This window comes from Prionailurus viverrinus, chromosome B2, assembly GCF_022837055.1.
Source record: "Prionailurus viverrinus isolate Anna chromosome B2, UM_Priviv_1.0, whole genome shotgun sequence".
NCBI lineage: Eukaryota > Metazoa > Chordata > Mammalia > Carnivora > Felidae > Prionailurus > Prionailurus viverrinus.
Window position 1 is genome coordinate 17,945,831 of NC_062565.1, and position 24,259 is coordinate 17,970,089.

Genomic DNA, 24,259 nt, shown 5'->3' on the forward strand with positions numbered 1-24,259 from the left:
AGCAAACTTATATATAACCCTTCAGTTGCTGTGGAGATAGTCAAAGTAGGGTAGAGGAATAGAGAGTGTGAGGCAGCAATGGGGACTATGGACTATTTAAATCGAGCGGTCAGAGGGGCTTCTTCATTAAGGTGCAACAGAGAATTGAACAGAGAATTGAATGAGGTGAATAAGGAAGCCCTAAGCATCTCTGGAGAAAAAGCTCTTCAACAGAGACCATAGCACGTGCAAAGGTCCTGAGGTGGGATTATGCTCGGCACTATCAAATAACAGCACGTGGCAGTGTGGAGACACATGAGTGAAGGAGAGAAAGGGAGGGGATGAGGAGAAGAGAAGGACAACAAGGAGAGGTAACTGAGGCCACATCAGCAGGCACATGCACGCCGTTGTAAATTTCACTTTTACTCTGAAACGAGCCACGAGAAGCCTGGAGCAGACGCGACCTGATTCTGATTTTAAAAGGATCACTCCGTCTGCTGTAATGATAAAAGAAGATAGGAAAGCCATTTGTCACACGTGGCTGTCGAGTCTCTTTGTCGAGCAAAGGCGGAGGTGAAGTGGGAGACTGGCGAGGAGATCATCGTATTAATCCAGGTGTGAGATGATGGACCAAACTGGCAGTGACCGAGGCAGTAAGGAGTTGTCAATTTCTGGATACATTTTGAAAATGGGGACAAGAGGGGCACCTGGGTGACGCGGCTGGTTAGGCGTCCAACGTCCACTCAGGTCATGATCCCACGGCTCGTGGGTTCAAGCCCCGCCTCGGGCTCTGTGCTGACAGCTCGGAGCCTGGAGCCTGCATCCGATGCTGTGTCTCCCTCTCTCTCTGCCCCTCCCCTGCTCTCTCTTTCTCACTCTCTCTTTCCGTCTCTCAAAACAAAAAATAACGTTAAAAAAAAAAAAGAAAATAGAGACAAGAGGAATTTTCTGGTGGATAGGTTGTGGGGGTTGTCAATTTTAAGTAGAGATTCCTTTCAAAATATAGGCCAACCTGTCCGATATACTCAGTTGGGGCACGGCGTTCCCCTCCGGCTGGCCAAAGAGTAACGCGACACTATTGGGTGCTCAGGCACAGGAGGTGGAAACAGGGGTGTGGAGACTGCTAGAAGGCGGGAGGGCAAATAAAACACGTTTTGCTCCCTCCGTGATTCGTCAGTGGCTCTCCTCGGCCAGCTGGTAGCAGGAACACCAAGTTTCCCTGCTGGCCTTCTAGCGGAGTGGTTACGCGCACGAGACGTTGGAGTCCCCCAGTCCTCGGTTAGAATTGCAACTCTAGCGCCTACTGGCTGTGTGTCCTCCGTCTTTCTATCTGCAAAATGGGGATAAGGGACTACTTCACAGAGTTTTTGTGAGGAAGCATCTCTCCATAGGTGATTAATCTCCATTTCCCACCTACCTGAGGGACTCCCCTTTACCACCAGGGCTACATATAAACGTGTTCTCTATGGAGTATCAAACAGGGGCCAGAACTTCTCCTCCTTTGGAGCTATCAACTGGTAAAGGGCTGCTGAACTGTCTAGTTAGATGTCTACTAAAGCAGCCCTTCCAATTCTCACTCACGGAAAGACACAAATGCATAACGCAGCACCATTTTCTGGCTCTTAGGCACCGAATAGACTACTTAACATCTGAGTTTCCATTGTGTCATCATCCAAATGAGGATAAGACCATCACCTCGCACTACCACGTTGAGGATAAAGCAAGATGGCGTGTGTAAAGCGCCCACTTAAAGGTGCTCCATGGAAGGCAGCTGTCATTATTATAGCTCGCGTGCTACAGGAAGCCAAGGGGAGTCGGTCTGGCCGAAACCACCCAGCTGGGGCTTTCCCTTCAGTCCACAGTCACACAACACCAGGGGCTGACTCACATGCTTCCCAGGCCTGCAAAAAAAAAAAAAAAAAAAAAAAAAAATCCCTTTCCTCGCTGGGAAACCAGTTTGAGCAACTACCGGGAGATACAAGAGGTGGTAGTCACGTGACGCCAGAGTCCCACCTAGGAACACAAAAGCGCCCTTCTGAGGGGCTGGAAGCCCTGTAGGATGAGGACAAAGCCTGGAGCCAACGTGTCTCCCAGGCCGCCACTGCACACGCTAGAGAATCGTTTAAGTGGGTTGAAATTCTCTTCTCCACTGGAATTCTACAAAATATGAGAAAACTGCTAGAGAAGTTTTGGGGGTAGGAGCTAGGAACTAAACATCACCTCCCAGCCCCCTTCCCCAGATGCACTTAAAACACCAACTCCAGACACAGTGAAATGTCTTACTGCTCCCCAAACCTGCCAAACACAAACTCCTGTTCTGTGTTCCTCTCATGCTACCCTTCCTTCCCGCCATCTTGATTCCTGCACATTCACGTTTTCTCCTCCGTAAAGTCTTTTCCTGACTCCCTCGCTCCCAGTTGCTCCAGACTCTGTTCCAAAATCACTTTATTCTTCCATTATTACACACACCACGTTACATTATTTGTGCTAACAACCGGGATCATTGAGTGACCTCCTTGGGGCTATATCTCTAGCAACATGCCAAGCACATAATTGTTTAATAAAAAGCTTCTTTAATGAATACATATGTTTCACTGAGAGAGCTGAAAAAGGTTGGTTGCATATAAGATTTCTAGGACTCTTATAAAGAATATAGACATAAGAGAAATGTTATTTCAACCTATTACCAAATAAAATCTACTGATTTAAAAACCGCATCACATTAGGGCGCCTGGGTGGCGCAGTCGGTTAAGCGTCCGACTTCAGCCAGGTCACGATCTCGCGGTCCGTGAGTTCGAGCCCCGCGTCGGGCTCTGGGCTGATGGCTCAGAGCCTGGAGCCTGTTTCCGATTCTGTGTCTCCCTCTCTCTCTGCCCCTCGCCCGTTCATGCTCTGTCTCTCTCTGTCCCAAAAAATAAATAAACGTTGAAAAAAAAAATAAAAAAAATAAAAAATAAAAACCGCATCACTGAAGGGTGCCTGCATGGCTCGGTCAGGGAACTGTCTAACTCTTGGTTTTGGCTCAGGTCATGATCTCGTGGTTCGTGGCTTCGAGCCCCACATTGGGCTCAGCACTGACAGTGCAGAGGCTGCTTCGGATTTTTCTCCCTCTCCCTTTCTCTCTCTGCCCCTCCCCTCTCTGCATTCTCACTCTCTCAAAATTAATAAATAAAACTTTAAACATAAAAAGTAAAAGAGAAAACGGAAAAAATGCATCTTGGAGAAAGAAAATACTATTATCTATATTCCAACGGTAGGTCAGCGTTAGGAGATGCGTACGTCTGGAAGGAAATGGCTGGCTAAGAACACGTAACCTTTTTAGGGCCGTGAAGATACTGTGTATGATTCTTTAAGGATGGATATATGTCACTGTACATTTGTCCAAACCCAAAGAATGTACAACACCAAGAGTGACCCCTTACCCCTTACGTAAACTACGGACGTTAGGTGACCATGATGGGTCAATATAGGCTTATCCTTGGTGAAAAATGTAGCACGCCGATGAGTGATGGCGGTGACGGAGGAGGCCACAAGGTATGTGCACAGGGGGTGGGTGGGAAGTCTCTGTTCCTTCCTCTCAAACGCATTATAACTCTAAAGTTGCTCTTAACAGGGGCGCCTGGGTGGCTCAGTCGGTTAAGCGTCCAACTTCAGCTCAGGTCACGATCTCGCAGTCCGTGAGTTCGAGCCCCATGTCGGGCTCTGGGCTGACGGCTCGGAGCCTGGAGCCTGTTTCTGATTCTGCGTCTCTCTCTCTGCCCCTCCCCTGTTCGTGCTCTGTCTCTCTCTGTCTCAAAAAAAATAAACGTTAAAAAAAATTTTTGAAGTTGCTCTTAACAAAGTCATTTAAAAAAGTATCCACCTCTCCTCTTATCCAAATTAATTCTTATGAAAAGCATTTGTTTTAAAAGGATAAAGTTAGAATAGCACTGGCAAATAGTAGATGGTCCCCGTAGGACCCGGGTGCTTGCCCCCGCCCCAAGCTGCTGCGTGGGGGGCTGCTCATATGTGAGCTCTCTCCAGGGACCTCCCTCAGCTGGGGGAGGCTGCATCCCCTGAGGTTACACCCTTCTCCTGGGGTCTCCTGCATCCAGAGACTAGCCTACTTGAGGGTACTCGGTGCCCCGGTCTCAGCGGGGCTGAGTTCCCTGTGGCACCTGCAACGCTATTGCAGTATTGAAGTTGGCTTCTTCCTCTGTCCACTCCTGGCCCCTCACCCCACTCCCATCATCCTCCTGCGTGCAAACCTGAGACTCAGACCCTTTCCCAGGAAACACACCCTCTGACAATTTCATGGGTGGCCCCCAAGCTGTCAGGCCCTGTGTTTGTGTTTGTCAGGCACTGTGCTAGGCCAATGACAGGAGGATGCTACCCAAACAGGGAAGCTGTAGGCAAGGTCTCACGTTACTCCTTTAACTGAGATCATCGAGCAATCCCTTCAAGAGTTTCCATCAAACTGGCCATCTAGGCCTTCATCCTCTGTCCTTGGGTCATAAGATTCGTTTTACTCTATTTCCACTCAATATCACCCTATTCCTGCGCACGCTTGCTCCGTGTGTTTGGAAACGTCCAACTCCCCTCTGGCTTCTAATGGGAAAGGTTTATCCCATCAACTCCTAATGCTATTAATGCAGTCAGTGTCCCTTTGGGTTTCATGACCAGGAATCCTGTTATGTCTTTAGCTTCCCTCGGACCTTCTCTCTGAGTTCTCTTGGGGTCTATGCCTTTGGCCTCTTATTCTGGGAAGCCACCTGAGAAGAATATGATACAGGAGAAGGAGAACCAGAACTGGAGTCACAAGTTCAAGGTTCAACCTCTACCTCCCACAATTGTTAGCTGTGTGACCTTCCCAGACTCTCCCGGCCGCCATATTTTTTGGCCCCTGCTGGGCCTTACACTGAGGCTCACTTTTTACATGATCTCTGCAGCATTTGCCCTTGTCACACATCACAGTACTCACTCAGCCCAGGATTCCCCCCAAACCCATTCAAGTTGTAGCACAATTCAGCTTTACGCATCAATCAAACTTCTAAGAGCTGAGGGGGCTGAGCAAGACCATAGTCATGTGAAGAGACCTCAGGTCTTTCTCTGATGTTCCTATGCTACTTCAGATTTTAAGCCACTTCAGGCTGTTTATTCATCTGTCAACTTTATGGAATAGGTAGCTTGGGTAAATTGGGTTAAATTTTATTAAAATTCAAATTAAAAATGAAGTCACAAAAACAAAAGAATCGGCATTTTAAAGCGGACATTGCTGGAAAAGTTTTACATTTAACTGCTATGCTGACATTAGAATAAAGACATAAGAAGTACTTATTTAGAGCGGCGCCTGGGTGGCTCAGTCGGTTGGGCGTCCGACTTCAGCTCAGGTCACGATCTCGAGGTCCGTGAGTTCGAGCCCCGCGTCAGGCTCTGTGCTGACCGCTCAGAGCCTGGAGCCTGCTTCGGATTCTGTGTCTCCCTCTCTCTCTGCCCCTCCCCTGTTCATGCTCTGTCTCTCTCTGTCTCAAAAATAAACGTTAAAAAAAATTTGTTTAAAAAAAAAAAAGAAGTACTTATTTAGAATATTTCACATCATGCAGCATTCTGGAAGCCAGGTATTGTTGTACCTCTCCCCCTAAGCCCACAACACATGGTCCACTACATAACCCTATTCTGGTGGCTTACATTTTACTTGTAAGATTTACTAAATCTTTCCCTTAACTGAAAGATTTTTAAAAAGGAAAACTATTTAGCAAGCATTTGAGGGGCACTTCGGTGGTTCAGTCAGTCAAGTGTCCGACTCTTGGTTTCAGCTCAGGTCATGATCTCACGGTTCGTGAGTTTGAGCCCCGCACTGGGCTCTGTGATGGCAGCGTGGAGCCTGCTTGGGATTCTGTCTCTCTCCTCTCCCTCCTCCTCCTCCTCTTTATGCCCCTCCTCCACTAATTCTCTCTCTCTCTCTCTCTCTCTCTCTCTCTCTCAAAATAAATACATAAACTTAAAAAAAGAGAGAGCATTTGAAATTGTGTGAAATGCTTAAACACTTATAAAATCTTCCTGAAAGTTGCTCAAACTACCAATGACTAGGTTCCAGAGTAGTCATTTAGAAATAGGGAAGATTTTAGATAAAAATTTATGGAGGCATTGCCCAAATGGGCACAACAGGCATAACAATAAAACATCAGTTAGAATTTTTAAAAATACAAAAGACCAGAAATGGTCAAAGATGCCATCAGAAAACGGGCATAAAACAACTTAACTCAGACTTCACCAAGAGTCTAAGTAAGAGACAAAACTGCACGAAAACACTACATTTCTGAAGGGAAGGACGTCCTAAAACCCCTCCATGGTGGCCTCAGTCTCCATTTGTATTAAAATGGCCAAGAGGTCCTGTTGGATCAGGGTGCAGATCATTTCCAATGCTGGGTTCAAGCTTCATCCAGGATTGCCTGCTGAGTCCGCCTGACCCGCTTCACCAAAGCCCCATCATCTTTTCTCAAAACAAACCGGGGCTCTGGGTGGCTCAGTCAGTTAAGTGTCCAACTTCGGCTCGAGTCACAATCTTGCAGTTGGTGAGTCCGAGCCCCGCATCAGGCTCTGTGCTGATAGCTCGGAGTCTGGAGCCTGCTTCCGATTCTGTGTCTCCCTCTCTCTCTGCCCCTCCCCTACTTGTGTTCTGTCTCTCCCTCTCTCTCATTCTCTCTCAAAAACAAACATTAAGGGGCACCTGGGTGGCGCAGTCGGTTAAGCGTCCGACTTCAGCCAGGTCATGATCTCGCGGTCCGTGAGTTCGAGCCCCGCGTCGGGCTCTGGGCTGATGGCTCAGAGCCTGGAGCCTGTTTCCGATTCTGTGTCTCCCTCTCTCTCTGCCCCTCCCCCGTTCATGCTCTGTCTCTCTCTGTCCCAAAAATAAATAAACGTTAAAAAAAAAAATTTTTTTTTTAAAAAAAAAAACAAACATTAAAAAAAAAAACACTTTTTCAGAGTGTCTAGATTGGCACCTATCTCCACTAAGGCTCTTTTCTGTCTTGTGGGCTAGTGTTGTTTAATCCACCATGCATGTTGTTGCCATTGTATACTAAGCTTGGGTAGTGCCATTAGGGTATGTGTTTTACACCCAAAACATAAGGTTCCTTGCACCAAGAACCATAAAATACCTCGGAATATACCTAACCAAAGATATAAAAGATCTGTATGCTGAAAACTATAGAAAGCTTATGAAGGAAATCGAAGAAGATAAAAGAAATGGAAAAACATTCCATGCTCATGGATTGGAAGAATAAATATTGTCAAAATGTCAACACTTCCCAAAACAATCTACACATTCAATGCAATCCCAATCAAAATTGCACCGGCATTCTTCTCAAAGCTAGAACAAACAATCCTAAAATTTGTATGGAACCACAAAAGACCCTGAAGAGCCAAAGTAATGTTAAGAAAGAAAACCAAAGCAGAAAGCATCACAATCCCGGACTTTAGCCTCTACTACAAAGCTGAAATATCAAGACAGTATGGTATTGGCACAAAAACACATAGGCCAATGGAATAGAATAGAGAACCCAGAATTGGACCCACAGATGTATGGCCAACTGATCTTTGACAAAGCAGGAAAGTAGAAATAGTGCTACTCAGAATTTATCCAAAGGATACAGGAGTGCTGAATCATAGGGGCACATGTACCCCAATGTTTATAGTAGTGCTTTCAACAATAGCCAAATTACGGAAAGAGCCCAAATGTCCATCAACTGATGAATGGATAAAGAAGATGTGGTTTATATATACAATGGAATACTACCTGGCAATGAGAAAGAATGAAATCCTGCCATTTGCAACAACATGGATGGAACTGGAGGGTAAGTTCTCAGTCAGAGAAAGACAGATATCATGTTTCAGTCATATGTGGAACTTGAGAAATTTAACAGAGGACCATGGGGGAAGGGAAGGGGAAAAAATAATTTCAAACAGAGAAGGAGGCAAACCGTAAGAGAGTCGTGAATGCGGAGAACAAACTGAGCGTTGATGGGAGGGAAGGGGTGGGGGAGGGAGGAAATGGGTGATGGGCATTGAGGAGGGCACTTGTTGGGATGTTGGGAGGGCACTGGGTGTTGTGTGTAAGAAATGAGTCATGGGACTCCACCCCCAAAATCAAGAGCACACTGTATACACTGCATGTTAGCTAGTACATTTTTTTTAATGTCAAAAGATTTGCACCAAAAAAAATCCAAAAAAAATCCACATAGGGTTCCTGTAATAGCGACAGATGAGTGGTGGTCATGCCTAGAGGTGAGTTAGTTTGAGTATGCCATACGCCTTCCCACATCCTTCCTGGTTCCGGAGTGGGGCTCTTCCCCAGGGCAACTCGGATGAATCTCCGCTTTAATACCATCAGAGACCCACTGTTTATCCTGATTCTGCTTAAAGATTTCCCATCCACAAGAACAAGGGTGGCATGCATTTGTGCTTAGCACGCTGTGGCACGTTGGGCATGCTGCCATTATACTTGTTCTTGACCATCAAAGACCTTCCTAAGTGTTTGATCACCAAAGTTCATAGTTATGGGGTGATCAGCCTCCTGAGAGTCATGCATCACACAGTTTAAAGTCCAAGAAAGAAGCAATTCTTGGAAATTCCTTTTCAAACCATATTCCTTGTAGTAGATGTAGTCTAAAAAGTAGGAGTCAAAAGACACTAGCACATTGGTAGAGTTGCATTTAGTCATTCATCATCGGTCCAATTCATCATCTCTTTGGACCAGAATGTCTCCCTGAGTGATGTCACTCAGGTTTACAGGCTGCTATTCGATCTCTCCAGGTTCCAAAAGTAGGATGGGTCGTGGCAAACATAGCTTCACTCTTCCGGCCATCTGGTATAATCGTGCTAAAAGATATTATTCTTTTGCTCTGAGCCTCCCTTGAAGCATTCACATCATGTTGGGTTTCCCTCATCGCATAACCCACTTATTCCTTTTGTTACTCTCAGCTATTATTTCTTCTTCTCTCCCTTTACCATTTATTTTTACCCAGACTTTTCCACCTTTGGAAAGGACATCAGGTTGAGCCGCGGTGCCGGTCCAGATCTCTGGCAGCAACGCTAGTCTAGGAAATGCCTCCCCTCGGTTCACTTCCATTCATATAGGGGACAGTGATCCAGGCACAGAACCAGCTGGCTGTCTTGACCACTGGGCAACATGGCCGCCAACCCCAAGTTTGCCAGATGGGATGAAAGCACAATCCACCCTACCAGGTCCTTAGGAATTCTGGCATAAGATTTAAAAGTGTAGTTACGGTTTCTTGCTTAAGAATCATCCCTGGTTCTGGTGCCCTCAGTCACATCCCTAGTCCTGGGACCACGGCATCAGGTAGGAAAAATAAAGTTGAGCTGGTGAGGGAAAGAATTATGTAAGTCTCCAGCATCCTGCCTTCACCCCCTCTCCTCCCCCCTCCCCAACACTGTTTTGCAGAGCACATGTTTCAACTGCCTGTTCCCATCCTCTATTAAACTATTACTCTAAAGAGGATATGCAACCGGATTTCTCCATTTGATAATGGACACTGTTGGACATTATGAGCCATTAAGGACCTCCCAAATGTAATTTGGTGGCCCAAATTGATACAGGATTGTCTGTTCCAAGTTTTTAGAACTGCTTTGAGCATTTGCATCTAGCTTTGGGTATGCAAAGCTAGTCCAGAGTAAGTATCTATTCCTGTTAGGACCCATTTGCAGCCCCGGGGGTTACTGGCATCAACCGAGTGTAACCCACTTTGTCAACTCTGTGTGGGGCTTTCCTACTGGGACTCTTCCCCATAGTTGTTGGAGGGAATCTTCCCCAACAATTGTTGTTATTTTGTGCCTCTGTGAATGCACGAGGACTATATCTAGCTTCAAGGCATCTCTGTATTGCCGCATCACACCATATGTCTGCTCATTTTATGGACTGGGGTGCCCACCCTGAGGGGGTACAGCAATAGGGCCTCTTGATGGTGTCAGTCACCTTCTGAACCTAGGCCGGGGTTCTTCTGGTGGGCACCCACATGTCCTGTCATAATGCGTCCCTTAGAGTAATGTCATCGAGATGGCAGCTTAGGAGAAGCCCGTCACCATCCACCCCCAATGATCGACAATTAGACAGCTATCCATACACAAAGACAGAGCGCTCTGGAGTCCATTTAGGTCTCCTTAGAGAACCTCAGCAAGATCATAGGACAAAAAAAAAAAAATATTTGAGAATAACTACATAAAAAGAAAGAAAGAAAGAAAGAAAGAAAGAAAAGCTTCGTTTTAGCTAACATCAATCCATCTATCCCCCACGCTGGCATTGTTCAGTGCCAAGAGGGAACCCCCCCCCCCCCCCGGTTAGAAAGCCCCTCACCAGGAAAGGGAGAGCAGGATGAGCGACCAGCTTCCCCAACCTTTTAGGGCACCGCGTGAAAGTCCTCTTCTGATTTCAGCCAGAGTGGCAAAGCAGAGACATGCCGAGATGGTTGGGAACAAGGGAGAAAAGCAGTGACTACCGATGGCCAGCACAGCTGCCCGTGGACCCCCTCTGCAGATCTCACCCCTGACGCCAGCCACCTGAGAGTCCCTCCCCACATCCCCCCTCCTCCCACCGCGGTTGAAGGCCAGGATCCTGCCGACAGGACACCTCACCAGCTCCACCGCGCGTCCTTGCCTCAGGGGAGACCACACCCAGTAAGTAGCCAGGACTCCCACTGCCTCTTGTGGACCCTGATCGATCGGGTCCTGTCTTCTGGCTCCGCGTGCTTATATGCAGCGAGCCCCTCCAGCCAAGCACCTGAAAGTCCCCAGCCCGACCCTGCTCACCAGCCTTCACTGCCGTGAGCCTGCATGGGCTTCTCTCTCTCCCTCTCTGCCCCTCCCCTGTTCCAGCTCTCACTCTTTCAATCAATCAATCAACCAACCAACCAACCAACCAACCAATAAATACATAATAAAACAATGGAAACAATTCCCTGAAAAGCCACGTGATTTAATAATCCCTTGTATCCTTACAAGGAGGATAATGTTTAAAAAGACGATAATTGTGCTAGTTTTCCTTTTGAATCGTTCCACTGTAGATGATTGAGTTTCCTTTTGTCGACCCAAGGCGCTCGTTTCCTGGTGTCAGACCAGCCTCTCTTACGGGGGGAATGGAGAACGAGATAGTGAGCATTTTCCTGTTTCTGACATACCGCAAAAAAAAACAACAGACGGGAAAGCCAGGTTTTACGTGAGAGACTTCTCCTTTCATCCCCATTGTAATAGAACTGACTCAACGTGCAGAGCAAACTGCGGTAACACTGGAGTCTGGGAGGAGGTAAACCTCGTGCAGGCAGAAGCATGCCCTCTGGCTCCTGGATGGGAGGAAATGAAAAAGAGAGAGAAGGTGGGGAGCAAATCAGATAGGCTGGTGTCCCAGACTCCGCATCGCTGGCCTTGCCCGGAGAGTAGGGGGTATGGTAGACGCTCTGACTAATGCAGTTAAGTACGAGTAATACCAAAGGTCAAAGGCACGCTTGCCCCTAATCCCATTTAAAAGCCTGCTTCCTAACCTCTCTCCCCATAGCCTGTCTCTGCTGCACAGCCTGATACGCTGGGTCACCAGATACTCTCCATCCCCACTCATGTCACGAAAATACCCCCCCCCCCCCGCCAAAACATCCCTTCACCTCCACACACACACACACACACACACACACACACAGCTTTCCTGCGTCATAACAAACTCCTGCCCGAAGAGACAGAGAAGGAACTTCTGGGGAAAAGAGCTCTCCCCCGCGCCCCCCAAAGACAGTTATCCTACAATCCTAAGAGCCCACTGAAGTTACCAAGCTAGAGCTGCGTAAAGTGGAATAAAAGAATGTTTGTACCATCAAGAAACTGGGAAGGCTGGAGACTGGATCCCCTGTCGCTCACGTGCTTCTCCCAATTTTTCTTCCTCCATGCAGGTTAACGGTAGATGGCAGAGATTCAACTGAAAGGTTGAGGCCGGTGGTCTCCAATTCTCATGACAGGGGTCACATCATAACTAACTTAGCCTCGAAGCACAGCTAAGCAGAGAGATGCTGGACTGCCACTTCCTTGACTCTCTCTGTCTCTGTTTCTACGTTAAAAAGCATCTATGGGAAGGTTGGAGCCTTACTTCAGTGGGATCCTGGCTCCCAGTTGCAAAACCACCTCTAGTCCTAAAGATAGGAGGAGTTTGTGGGGCACCTGGGTGGCTCAGTCGGTTAAGTGTCTGACTTCTGCTCAGGTCAAGGTCTCACGGTTCCTGAGTTCGAGCCCCGCGTCCGGCTCTGTGCTGACAGCTCGGAACCTGGAGCCTGCTTCGGATTCCGTGTCTCCCTCTCTCTCTCTCTGCCCCTCCCCTTCACTCTCTCTCTCTCTCCCAAAATAAATAAACCAAAAAAAAAAAAAAGGTGAGGTTTCTTTCTGTCTTCGTGATCTCTCCGCAGATTGCTGGTGACACACATCATATGCAGACTTCTTCAAAACTGAAAGCGTTTTCTTTCCCTCCTACCTTTGTGGAGAGGTTTTCTGAGTTGGGAGAAGATTTTGTAGTGTAATGACATTCCCAGAAGAGAATACCGTCCCTGGGGTTTCTGGCTACCTCTTCAAGCTTCATAGGAAGAAAACCACAACATCCTTCTGGTCGGCACCCCTCACACTTGCCTGGTGCCCTCCATCATGGTCTTACCAGCTGTTGGAGGTCTAGCCCTTACCATGCATCCATGGTCCCACCCGCTTCCCTTTCCAGTGAATCGCAAAGAGCTGGGCATCCTTCCCCCCACAGCTCCTCACTTTTATCCCTTGCTCTCCCTTTTCTGCTGCCACGTCCCAGGGCAGGATCCTTCTCACCTTCCTCCTGTCCTCAGAGTATATGTCTCTTCATCCATACAGCAAACATTTACTGAACACCTACTCTGGGCCAGACGCATTTGTAGATCCTCAATCTCGTGGAGTTTACTTTTGAGGACTCGATCTCGTGGAGTTTACTTTTGAGGAGAAGGAAGACAAAAAGTAAGTGGCACACACAATAAGGGAGGTAAGTCAGAGTACATTAGAAGACGCTAAGCGCCATGGAGAAGAAGGCAAGTTGGAGCAGGGTAAGGGCGGCTGGGAGAGGTCCTGGTAGGAGGAGCAGGCTACCATTTTACAAGCGGTCAAGATGGGCCTCGTCAAAAAGGCGACACTTCAGGGTACCTGGGTGGCTAAGTCGATTAAGAGTCCAACTCTCGAGGGGCGCCGCGGTGACTCAGTCGTTTAAGCACCGACTTCGGCTCAGGTCATGATCTCTTGGTTCCGGAGTCCGAGCCCCCTGTCGGGCTCTGTGCTGACCGCTCAGAGCCTGGAGCCTGCTTCCCATTCTGTGTCTCCCTCTCTCTCTGCCCCTCCCCTGCTCATGCTCTGTCTCTCTGTGTCTCTCAAAAATAAATAAAAAAAGAGGCTAACTCTTGATTTTGGCTCAGGTCATAATCTCATGGTTCATAAGATCGAGTCCCACATCAGGCTCTGGGCTGACAGCATGGAGCCTGCTTGGGATTCTCTCTCTCCCTCTCTCTATGTCCCTCTCCTGCTTGTGCTTTCTCTCTCTCTCAAAATAAATAAACTTAAAAAAAAAAAAGCATTTCAGCAAACCTAAGGTTTGTTTCTTGTTAGAAATACCTCTTTTTCTTTTTTCTTTTGAAATTCTGTGTTCTTTAAGTCCATGTACCCATACCACCAAAAGTTGTGGCACATGTTAATGCGTCCTATATTTGGGGGAAAATTGCATGGGTCAAAACAGATTTCTTGGAGGAAATATATTTCCAGAACCCTTGCATTTCCTTTCATGAGACAGGAACTCGGTTCTTACAGTTCATTTCCTCATCTGTACCGGGAGACAAGCGATGTATTCGATTAGTAAATCTATTTTTTTTCTACATTTTTTTAATGTTTATTTATTTTTGAGACACAGACAGAGAGAGCAGGGGAAGGGCAGAGAGAAGGAGACACAGAATCCAAAGCAGGCTCCAGGCTCCGAGCTGTCAGCACAGAGCCTGACGCGGGGCTCGAACCCATAGACCGCAAGATCGTGACCTGAGCTGAAGTTGGACACTCAACAAACTGAGCCACCCAGGCACCCCTCCAATTAGTAAATTTAGATATAATCAACTGGGTGTACCTGACTCAACCCTTCTCTTTACCCTGTCGGAAGCAAATCTGCTCTTGGAGGGTGTGAGTTCTTCTCTGCTCTATGCCTTCTGTCTGCCTTGAGCTAACCCTTCGTCCAGGTTGGACAACTTCTTGTTCACTTAATTTGTGAATTCAATTAGCAGGCCCACTTGGTTCTCACAGTACGCTGGATACTGGAAACGGATAATCTCCCCTCCCCCCACAAAAAAGGATAAAATCACAATTATCATAGAGATATGAAAATGAACCTGAGCTAAAGATTTCACTTGGCTCGTTAATGAAAAAGTTAGTAAAGTGTTACAACAAAATCAAAGGAAAAGGAAAACAGAGAAACATTTATAGACCAGGGTTATTTAAATAAATATGCACGTGGAGGTAAAACTTGTTTTTTCAACAGTAGGCACTGGACAGAATTTATTTTCATGTCTATAGGCAAAAACAATAATAATTATTATATTATGTTGTCTGTGGAGAAGAATTCTTTTGCTTTGCGGTCAGTCATCTACAGCTTAATAGGGTTGTTAAATAGCGCCCATAAAATCCAAATCAAATAACTAGGACGGGATTTTATCAGCAAATGGAGATGGATTTTAATTAGACTCTTGTCTAATTATCCAAGTAGATCACAATGCCGATGAGGAAAAGAGAGTTACTGGACCTCCTCAAAATCCCAGCAAGATGTAACTTGTTTTCCCTTTGTTGTGGCTGTTAGCCTTTAATATTCCCGTTTGTTAAGATTGCATTTTTTTTTAATGATCTAATTTTTTATTGTGGTAAAAAAAATGCACTGCATAAAATTTACCATTTTAATCATTTTAAGGGGAACAGTCCAGTGGCATTAAATACATTCCCACGGTTGTGTACATTCACACGTTCATCCCTACCGTCCACCTCCAGGATTTCTTCATCATCCCAAACAGAAATTCTGTGCTCATTAGACAGTAACTCCCCACCGGCTTCTCTCCCCAGTTCCTGGCGTCCACAATTCTATTCTCTGCCTCTGTGAACGGTGGAGGTCCATCTTGAGATGGACGGGAAGGAAGGAGGGGATTGAGTTCCAGGCAGAAAGTAGGCAACAAGGCAGGGGAGGTGCTATGGATGTGACAGGGATCCAACGGATTTTTGCGCAAACTCTTGAAATTTTTAACGTGCCTCAGTTTATCCTTTCAGACCAAGAATAAAATCAAGACAAGCAGAGAAAACATTGCATCAGGAATAGACCAAGGGAGATCAATGTAGAGCACTTGAGGGGCGCCTGGGTGGCTCAGTCGGTTGAGTGACTCTTGATATCGGTCAGGTTATGATCTTACGGTTTGTGAGTTCGAGTCTTGAGTCGGACTCTGTGCTGATAGCTCGGAGACTGCTTGGAATCCTCTCACGTGCACGTGCTCTCTCTCTCTCTCTCTCTCTCTCTCTTTATCTGCCCCTCCCCTGCTCTCTCCCTCTCTCAAAATAAATAAATAAACATTTTTTTAAATGGCAATTTCTTTTCGGCAAAAATTACGAACTAGAAAAATTATGAGATGTATAGATCTTATTATGAACTACCTCATTCAACTCTTACCATCCATTTTTCATTTCTTTGTATCATCCTAGGTGTGATCATTCTTTTATCAAAACTATTCAACCCCCCCAAAAAAAAAATCTGACAAGTTCACTGATGTCTATGCACAAATGGGTGATAATCCCCGAAAGTACTGTCTCCTCTGTCAGCCCCTATTTAACAAGAATCAAGTTATTCAAGCCAGTGGGTTTTTTTTTATTAAGTTTATTTCATTTTTTAAGGTTTTTTTTAAAGCTCTGAACAAATGGGGAGACATACTACGCTTCACCGTGAGAAGATTCAGAAATCCTTCTGAATTAAACTATGCATTCAATGTGACACTGAATTTTTAAAATCTCATCAAGATTTTTAAAGAACACGGCAAGTTAATTACAAAGTATATTTTAAAAAGTAAGTGCATACAAAAGGACAAGAAATATTCAAAACGGGATAAAGACTTTCCCTACTGGATGTCAAAACACGCTATAAATCTACAGCAATTCAAAATAAGTGGTATTCGCTCAGGAACATAAAAGAATAGATCACAGAGCCTAAGAACAGACCCCCATCTATGTGAGGCAATATGAGAAAGAATGAACTGGTTAAGGAAAGAGAGTAAAACATTCGTTGATTGATTTCGGGGGAAAAGAGTACAAGACAATTGTAGGTCTTACCCAGCATCCACTTTCTTCTGTCTTTTTTTTTTATGTTTATTTATTTATTTTGAGAGACAGAAAGCATGCACACACATGAACACATGCGTGTGCATGAGCCCATGCGCACAAGTTGGGGAGGGGCAGAGAGAGGGAGAGAGAGAACCCTAAGCAGGCCCCGTGCTGTCGGTGCAAAGCCCCACGCAGGGGTCCGAACCCACAAACCGGGAGATCGTGACCTGAGCCAAAAGCAAGAGTTGGACACTTAACCAACTGAGCCACCAAAGCACCCCTCGCTTTCTCCTTTCTCCCTGGCTTTTACTACTAAAAGGGGTGGAACATCATGGCCCCCTACCTTTCCCTAATCCTCCTTCAGCCCAAAGCTGGACAATGGATGCCCCTTCGCTGGGATTGGGGTTTTGAGCAAGGCACTGATTTAACCACGATGTAGCCTCCTTCTTATTCATGCATTTTACAAGCTCATTTCTTCAGCTTTCTTTTCAGTTATAGAAACACCTCCCTAGCCTTCCAGTATCTTTTTCTTTACTGATCAAGTTAAAAAGGATAAGCACACTGATACGGACCACTACCTCACATTAAAAAAAAAAAAAAACAAGTAAGTTCTAGGTTGTGAAGGAGCTCAGAGCATTCACCCCCAAATATGCCGCTTTGGCACAGCGACTATTTTGAGCGAAAGGTACTTGGAAAATACAAGAAAATGCAGCAAATACTAGAACACCACTCTGATTTTCCTTGTTTTCTTAAAAGCAGGAGATGAAACTCCTGTATGAAAGATGCTCTCCTTGTACCTGAAGGAAAGTCACAGAGTTATCAAGGACGAGAAGCTGGAGCAGAGAGAAGTCTACACAGACAGACTTTGTTAAAGTAGTTCTTATCTTCTCTGTGCCTCTCCATATACATTAGGCACTTTTCCACAGTTGCTTCTCTTTATTCAACCTGATGTGAAAGCAAGCAGTCTCCACCATTTCTTTGAGTTTTCATTGCCCTATGAGGGTTTCCGTGTCATGTAAAACTTACACAAGTTTGTATGCTTTTCTGCTGTTAGTCTGTCTTTGTTAGTTTAATTTACAGACCCAGCCACCCATCCTAAGAGGGTCAAGGAAAACTCTTCCTCCAGTACAGTAGCTAAACGTCTTTTCAAAACACTGCAGAAGTGTTGGAAAATATATGCAATAACCTTGGCTTGGCTAAGATTTTCCACTTTCCTCAGGGGATAAGTCTTTCTTCTTTATGACTCACAACAGCCGTAAGAGATAAGATTGACTTGACTCACGTAAAAGTCAAGTGAGAGATACGACAGTTTTCAGGGATGAGGGAGAAATGAGATAAAATATTTGTAACATACAAGACAAATGCAATATTAATATCCATAATATAAAAATACTCATATAAATCAATAAGAAAAATACAACCCAACAGAAAAATGTAGATAGGAGATTCATTGAAGAAATATAAATATTAATAAATATGTAAACATGTGGAAATATCCTCAAATTTACTAGAGCTAGGAAAATGCAAAATGAAATGATAGTAAGTTAAATATCTTGCAAATACAATTAAGATTAGAAAGTTGGGAGACACCTGAGTGGCTCAGTCGATTAAGCGTCCAACTTTGAGGTCATGATCTCACGGTCTGTGAGCTCAAGCCCCGCATCGGGTCTGTGCTGACAGCTTGGAACCTGGAGCCTGCTTCAGATTCTGTGTCTCCCTTTCTCTCTCTCTGCCCCTCCCCCACTCACGTTTTGTCTCTCTCTCTCTCTCTCTCTCTCTCTCTCAAAAATAAATAAACATTAAAAAAAAAAGTCGGATGCTATCCAGGTTGACTGGGATTTGAGAGGAAGTGTACTCATATATTGTTGATGATAATATAAATTATTATACCTTCTTGGAGTAGTAATGCAATATTTATCAAAATATTACATGCTTATACTCTTTGTCCGGTAAATCCACTTCTAAAAATCTTTCCTACAGAAATATTCTCAGATGCACCAAGATGTAATTTTTATTATATCTCTATTTTATCAAGCCCTAACTATGATCTAAACATTTTTCCAGGTATATTACATTTATTAACTTACTGAATCCTATTGTGGAAATAAGACCATAGACTTTGAAATTGTTTAAAATTTGGCTTTTGTGGTTGCTAAAAGGCTGTCAGCGGGAAGAAAGGAGGCACGTAATATCATTTCATCTCAGTTCTCAACACATAAAATGTTCATATTCTCTTCATTTTTATATGAATTAATGCAAGAGTGGGTCATTAGTCCCACCTTGCAGGTATGGGTTTGGGATCCTTAGAGTAAGGAGCCCTTGTAGTCATAGGAAAACAAATTTATAAGGATACATTTTGAAACGAGGGGACGGGAAGTAGTTATATATAAACGTGGTCAAATAAACCCTGCAAAGGAGATTCAGATACATACCTGAAAACAAAGGGGGTCACGATAATCATTCAGGGTTGCTAACTTTAAAAATACATCCCGAGGGGGTACCTGGGGGGCTCAGTCAGTTAAGCACCTGACTTGGTTTCGGCTCAGGTCATGATCTCACAGTTCGTGAGTTCTAGCCCCGTGTCGGGGCTCTGCATGGAGCCTGCTGGGGATTCTCTCGCACCCTCTCTCTGCCCCTCCCCTGCTTGTGCTCTCTCCCTCTCTCTCTCAAAATAAATAAACTTTAAAAATAGTAAAAAAAAAAACAAAACAAACAAAACCTGAAATGGCATGCAGGAGCTCTTCACTGCCTCTGGACAGCTGATGATGCCGATCTCTTTCCAACTCTGCATTCAGTGACTGTATACTGGTCGCTTGAAATTGGTCCTGGTTGGAGAATTTATACCACAGAAATCAGCATATAGTACGTCAGGGCTTTCCCCTCGCGGAGAGATGACTGAGAAGCATGTATGAGCTCATCAATACGTACAGGAAAGTATTTTGCATACAGGTGGGTTGATTTTCTTCATCCATCCTCACAACAACTCAATGAGGAAAAATGTTTTTTATCTTACCCGTTATGCAGATGAGGAAACTCAAGAGAGTTGACTTGGCCAACATTGCATAGCTAATAGATAATGGTGTCAGGATTTAAAGCCAAGCAGTCTGATGTCTCACATCTCATTAATAAAACAAAGGGTAAGAAGCATATGATCCTGTCAGTAAATGCAGAAAAAGCATTTGACAAAATACAGTATCCTTTCTTAATAAAAACCGTCAAGTAAGTCGGGATAGAAGGACTATACCTTAACATCATGAAAGCCATCTATGATAAGCCCACAGCTAATATCATCCTCAGTGGGAAAAACCGAGAGCTTTCCCCCTGAGACCAGGAACACGACAGGGATGTCCACTCTCACCACTGTTGTTTAATACAGGGTTGCAAGTCCTAGCCTCAGCAATCAGACAACAAAATGAAGTAAAAGGCCTCCAAATTGGCAAAGAAGAAGTCAAATTTCACTTTTCACAGATGACATGATACTCCACATGGAAAACCCGAAAGACTCCACCAAAAAGCTGCTAGAACTGATACATGAATTCAGTAAAGTCGCAGGATACAAAATCAATGTACAGAAATCGGTTGCATTTCTATACACCAATAATGAAGCAACAGAAAGAGAAATCAAGAAATCGCTCCCCTTTACAATTACACCAAGAACCATAAAATACCTCGGAATATACCTAACCAAAGATGTAAAAGATCTGTGTGCTGAAAACTATAGAACACTTACAAAGGAAATTGAAGAAGATATAAAGAAATGGAAAAACATTCCACATTCATGGATTGGAAGAATAAATATTGATAAAATGTCAACACTCCCCCAAACAATCTACACATTCAATGCAATCCCAATCAAAATTGCACCGGCATTCTTCTCAAAGCTAGAACAAACAATCCTAAAATTTATATGGAACCACAAAAGACCCTGAAGAGCCAAAGTAATGTTAAGAAAGAAAACCAAAGCAGAAAGCATCACAATTCCGGACTTTAGCCTTTACTACAAAGCTGTAATCAAGACAGTATGGTATTGGCACAAAAAGAGACACATAGACCAATGGAATAGAATAGAGAACCCATAATTGGACCCACAGATGTATGGCCAACTGATCTTTGACAAAGCAGGAAAGAGCATCCAATGGAAAAAAGACAGTCTCTTTAGCAAATGGTGCTGGGAGAACTGGACAGCAACATGCAGAAGAATGAAACGGGACCACTTTCTTACACTATACACATAAATAAACTCAAAATGGATGAAAGACTTAAATGTGAGACAGGTACCATCAAAACCCTAGAGGAGAAAGCAGGCAACAACCTCTTTGACCTCAGCCGCAGCAATTTCTTGCTTAACACATCTCCAAAGGCAAGGGAAATAAAAGCAAAAATGAACTAGGGGGCCTCATCAAGGTCAAAAGTTTCTGCACTGCAAAGGAAACAGTCAACAAAACTAAAAGGCAACCAATGGAATGGGAGAAGATATTTGTAAATGACATATTGGATAAAGGATTAGTATCCAAAATCTATAAAGAACTTTCCAAACTCAACACCTGAAAAACAAATAATCCAGCGAAGAAATGGGCAGGAGACACGAATAGACACTTTTCCAAAGAAGACATCCAGATGGCCAACAGACACATGAGAAGATGCTCAACGTCACTCCTCATCAGGGAGATACAAATCAAAACCACACTGCGATACAACCTCACGCCTGTCAGAGTGGCCAAAATGAACAAATCAGGAAACTATAGATGCTGGTGAGGATGTGGAGAAACGGGAACCCTCTTGCACTGTTGGTGGGAATGCAAACTGGTGCAGCCCCTCTGGAAAACAGTGTGGAGGTTCCTCAAAAAAGCAAAAATAGATCTACCTTATGACCCAGCAATAGCACTGCTAGGAATTTACCCAAGGGATACAGGGGTGCTGATGCATAGGGGCACTTGTACCCCAATATTTATAGCAACACTTTCAACAATTGCCAAATTATGGAAAGAGCCTAAATGTCCATCAACTGATGAATGGATAAAGAAGATGTGGCTTATATATACAATGGAATACTACTTGGCAATGAGAAAGAATGAAATCATGCCATGTGCTGCAACATGGATGGAACTGGAGGGTATTATGCTAAGTGAAATAGGTAGTCAGAGAAAGACGGATATCGTATGTTTTCCCTCATATGTGGATCTTGAGAAACTTATCAGAAGACCATGGGGCAGAGAAGGGGAAAAAATAGCTACAAAGACAGAGGGAGGGAGGCAAATCATAAGAGACCCTTAAATACAGAGAACAAACTGAGGGTTGATGGCTGGGGACGGGGAAGAGGGGAAAATGGGTGACGGGTATTGAGGAGGGCACTTGTTGGGATGAGCACTGGGTGTTGTATGTAAGCGATGAATCACGGGAATCTACTCCCCAAACCAAGAGCACACTGTGTATGCTATATGTTTGCCAACTTGACAATAAATTATATTAAACAAAAAATAAATAAATACATAAATCAAAAAAAAAAAGTAAATAAAAATAAAGCCAAGCAGTCTGGCTTCAGATGCTGCAAGGGTAACCATTACAGTGCTCGGACAATCATTTGTAAGAGTAAAATCAAACAAAAGCCCCATCCCCAAGTATTCATTAACAGGGCAAAGATGAAATAAGTTATGGCATATCTATTCTGTAGAATTCCAAGCAGCCAAATGGAAAAAAAAATGAGGTGGGGGCTCCTGGGTGACTCAGTCAATTCAGCATCTGACTTCAGCTCCAGTCATGACCTCACAGCTCATGAATTCAAGCCCCTCGTCGGGCTCTGTGCTGACAACTCAGAGCCTGGAGCCTGCTTTGCTTCGGATTCTGTGTCTCCCTCTCTCTCTGCCCCCCCCCACTCTCTCTCTCTCTCTCTCTCTCTCTCTCTCTCATAAATAAACATTAAAAAATTATTTAAAAAATGAGGTAGATTTTTATATACTGACATAGAAGGAAACATATATCTGTATCTATACATCTGTATCTGTATTTATATGGGGTGTGTGTGTGTGTCTGTGTGTGTGTGTGTGTGTATAAAAATCCCTTTTCTCTTTTCCCCCTGTGGTGAGTGTGTATGGTGGTGGGGACGGGGGGTTGGTATCTGTATCATTAGTCTGGAATTATATCCACACAGACTATTCATAGCAGTTCTCTATGACATTATATATGTTGATATTTGAAATGACTTTTTGGTGAATATGTATTACTTTAAAAATGATTTTATGGGGGTGCCTGGGTGGCTCAGTCTGTTGGGTGTCCGACTTCGGCTCAGGTCATGATCTCGCGGTTCGTGAGTTCGAGCCCCGCGTCAGGCTCTGTGCTGACAGCTCAGATCCTGGAGCCTGCTTCTGATTCTGTGTCTCCCTCTCTCTCTGCCCCTTCCCTACTCACACCCTGTCTCTCTCTGTCTCAAAAATAAATAAACATTAAAAAAATAATAAATAAATAAATAAATATGATTTTATGTTTGACTTTGTGCCCGTAATACAGTCACTTGTTTTTTAAAGACTGAAGAGATATGCAATAAAAACAATTCCTTCCTTCTCATCTGTTTAACTTCCCCCACCGTAAACATAGGTGTCCTTCTGAAATGAGATGTAAACAAATATTAATATATATGTTTAGTGTATACTTTAGTATATATATTAGTAAATATATTTTTGTATTGCCTCTTTTACGTAAAGGCATATTACACGCAGAATTGTAGCTTGCCTTATTCACTAACAGCATCTTTTAGAGATATTTTTATATCCGTAAAAAGGGAGCTGCCTTATTCCGGTTTCGGTAATAAGAATATACCACCGGATGTAGTAGACAATTATATTACCAATGTGTTATCCTGTTGAGGGACATTTGGGTTATTTCTAATCTTTAGCTACTTCTCATAATGCTGACATAACTAGCCTTACACGTGTATCATTTTACACATAGACAGGCATATTTTGAGAGTGCCTGCCCTTGTAATTTTGACAGTGACTGCCTTCTTGCCTCCTTAGGAATTGTACCAATAAGTATTTCCCCAACACGGTTTAAAATTGTCAATTTCCTCACGCCCCCCCCCCCCCCCCCCCCGAACACACAGTTAGTTACCAGACTTTTGGATTTTTGCCAACCTGATAGAGAAGAAATATGAGCTTGGTGCAGTTTTAACGTGCATTTCCCTTATGATGAGTGGTCCTGAACATCTTTTCCAGATGTTTAAGGGACCCTTATATTCTTTTCTTTTGGCCGAGCCTGTCACTTTCTTCCCTGTATTTCTACTGAGTTCATCTTTCTGCTATTAATTTTAGAAGCTCTTGGGGCACCTGGGTGGCCCAGTCGGTTGAGCATCCGACTCTTGGTTTCGGCACAGGTCATGGTCTCACGGTTTCACAGGTTTGGACCCCGGGTCAGGCTCTGTGCTGGCAGCACGGAGCCTGCTTGGGTTTCTTTCTCTCCCTCTCTCTCTGCCCCTCCCCTGCTCACATGGTCTCTGTCTATCTCAAATAAACTTAATAACAATTTTTTTTAATTTAAAAAAAATTTTAGCAGCTCTTTATACGTTGGGAGAATCATCAGTTTTTCCTGGAATACGAATTGCAAATATTTCCCCCCATCTGTTGTTAACATTTGACTGTCATATGTTTGTTTCCCAGTCTTCTTTCTGAAAAAAGTTTCAACCGGGGAGAAAAGTTGAAAGAATGGTGACATCAACCATTGGCCCTCTACCCGAGTTCACCGTGTAGCAACTCGTCCTGCTGCTTTGCTCTTTCTCTGTCTCTATAGATACATGTGAGAATCCATGTGGCTATGTCTGTATCTATCCACAGCTTTTTTTCTCCCTCTGAATCATTCGAAAGCAAGTTGCAGACATCATGACCTTCAAATACTTTGCCATGCCTCCTGAAGAGGAGACATTCTCCTA